Source organism: Anopheles aquasalis, chromosome 3 (assembly GCF_943734665.1).
Source record: "Anopheles aquasalis chromosome 3, idAnoAquaMG_Q_19, whole genome shotgun sequence".
NCBI lineage: Eukaryota > Metazoa > Arthropoda > Insecta > Diptera > Culicidae > Anopheles > Anopheles aquasalis.
In genome coordinates this window covers 31,496,596-31,499,733 of record NC_064878.1, presented here as the reverse complement: position 1 = coordinate 31,499,733, position 3,138 = coordinate 31,496,596, and positions in this window count along the sequence as shown.

The window sequence follows — 3,138 nt, the reverse complement described above, 5'->3', positions numbered from 1 at the left end:
ACTCACATACGAGGCGAATTAATTTTAGGCGAATCAACTGTAGTTTTGCAGTACGTCAGGAACGCTATGTCAAGACCGTATACGACACCTGACAATAGAAGAGGATAGAAGTGCTCCAGATCATGGCTTAATGGTGACCGAATAGCTATCTAAACTGAGTACATCTTCCAAATAAACAGTCACTAACACCGCACCTCACATTAGTTGGATCATTAGTAGCGTGCTGTTGGTGTTGGTTGATCATACCGAACATTGATCACTTCATACAAAAACCGCACGATCGATCATTCGATCATCTTCGACAGAATTGTCGAGGCACGCGAGAGCGGACCGTGGCGGTGGACGGTGGACGAATTGAATGTTTCACACTTTCACGGTCCGGTAACGGTGAAACTGATCGCTCATCATTTGCCGGGGTGGACCTTTGACCGGCCGTCCGCACCCTAGTTCGCGCGATTGTGGCTGAAGTGATGAAAAGGAAATATACTTTTACAGAAGTAATTGTTCTTCCGCACTACAGTTGAGAACATTGTCCATCGGACATCGCGGCATCGCGGCGGCCTTTCGCCATAGTATGTGAGGTCCCGAATGATTCGCTCAAGTGCGCGACCATCGGCGTAAAGCGCAGGTCATATGTCACACATTAGGGCTTTTGTAGTGTGCCGCGGCGCGCACCAAAGGCGCAAAAGCGGGCCGCGCACATAGTTCAAAGCCGAACCGGCTCGCCGACTGGACGGGAGGAGATGAGATCGATATACACGCACCTCGATACCACCTCCATCGTCGTCCCGGACAAGTCCCGGTCGATCCGGCGATTCGAACAGCCGATCGTCGTCCGATGATCCATGCTAAATTCATGCCAACCCCGGCCAAACCTGTTTTGTGCCGTGGAGATGTCTCTGAGATGAACTCCAGCACCCTTGCCATCTTCGGGATAACGTCCCGGGTAACCTCTCGGACATGGTGGGTAACTAATTTCAACACCAGGATTACGCTTGGTTGGATCCGTATCTCGGGATTGGAGCCATCCGAGTGGTGAATGGATGCAGTTGCAACGGTTGTAAGGTGGCGTTGCCCAGAAATTTCACCCAGACATCGCGTCGACATCATCAACGAGTTGCCACAAGCGTTGACTAAAATGCTTAATTTTTATGTCTAAAGTAGATTTTGCAGACATTTCTACAGCCACAGCCATTGCATTGGGTTGATTTATACGTCATTGTAGTTTTTTTTTGTCAAATACTTGGATTCAAAATTTATCTTTTAAACATATTCTATTTTGTGCTTTGACCTTTCTCCTAAGGAGTTTTATAAATCCCTAAATAATATCATTCATGTCAAATTCCCCGCCAATCTCTTTCAAGTTTTAAGTCACTTTTCGAAATAAATTCGACTAGTTTTGGGTAGTAGATTATGAAATCAATCCTTTGGCTCCTTAGAAGCAGTTCAAAACTCATCACACTGTTCTAATCGCACCAATGTCGTTTGCAGTGCCACATAACTAATCTTTTTTCGGATTGTCGTTATTGCGAACATTCCTTTTTGTATTGTCAGTGTTGAATCACTTTGAAAAGGATTGAGTTGTGGCGTTTATGAAATGATATAAACGTTGGAGTCGTTTGTTATGTGAATTTCCTTTCAAATATCAATCAGATATCCGGACCTAAGGCATATAATGTTATTGTAAAAATGTACACTTCAAACGTTGAGCTAGAATAAATATCATATTGCATAACATCAAAAAATTGTTCAAGAACTTGAATAAATCGTTATTCTTCAAATAATATAAGGAAAAATAAAGGAACAAAATGTTGCCCATTAACAGAGGAACAGCGGTATACCAGCCGAGCACTCAGCTCACTCGCAGCGATGCGTGCTGCGACGGCGTTGGCCCCCGGACAACGTTTTGCGTGCATTTCCCTAAAGCCCTGGCCGCCGAAAGTTGTACTTCAAGGCGGAGTGAAAGGCCGTGCACGGTACTTACCGCGTGTTGTGTTTGCGGCTGCTGGACCAAGACCAAGACCAAAACCAAGACGAAGCATAATATGCTGGCCGTCGCCGCGTTCGAAAGGAGGTGCGTTCGCTCGGAAACGAGTTCAAAAGATACGATCAATAGATCATAATCGTCATAAACATGTGTGCAAGAATGGTCAAACCGGCCAACCTGCCTGAATGCCTAAAAGCGCCGACAAAGCTCCAGATTTTATTATTTCTTCGGTGGTTGCTTGCTGATGACGCGATGTTGTTGAAAACGGTTGGTGGCCACGGTCGATGCACCGTCGATAGTCCGTGGGTAGGTGTCAAATGGGGCAACAGTTCCGCGAGCTGCAGATTCTGAGGCGCAAGAACTCCCCGGGTAATGAATGGAGCGGCCAAGAATTGCCCTTTCGAAAGGCAACCTAGACGATCCGGGTTTTATAGATTTCCAAATCGGATTCTCCAAGCATTAGACCCCGGGTCGGCTGCCACCGACGAGGGAGCACCGTGCACTCGTTTCTCGAGTCGGATTCCATGTTACGATCTGTAGCAAATAGCACGTGGAATTGTAAGAAATTGGCCCATTGTTGAGTCCCTGGTGCTAGAGCCCTGGTGGTCGAGCAGACGATTCCAGTGCGCGCGGGCGAACCTCCCGCCAAGTCGTCGTAAATGTGTGACTGACGGGTGCATTGATTTGCATCCTACATAGGTGGCCTCACTCGGTCGGACCTCGGTGCTGACCTCGAAGTACTTTCGTGTCGATTGCGGCGGAACAGTCATGATGCCCGCCCAGGAGTAGACAGGAACACGGGAGCTACGATCGACGTTCGTGGTGTGCTCGATCGTAAAACGCTAACTACTGCTACTGCACCCGTGACTGCAACCGATCACCACATGTTTATTGCACTCTCCGATCCGATCCAATCCGATCCGAATTGCTGTTCCTGCAGCGGATCCGCTGAAGAGCATCATCCAACAGCAGCACCACCCGTGATGTTCACCTTTGCTCCGCGAGCAAAAATCTATTTCTCAATCCTGTGCGGCCATCTCCCTTACATGAAAAACTATTTTCCGCGATTATGGCGGTCCCTTGGCCCTAGAGTGTCCATTTCGGTTCGATTGATCAGGTGTTCGGTAGGAGGCGACTCCCTGGAACAGCTT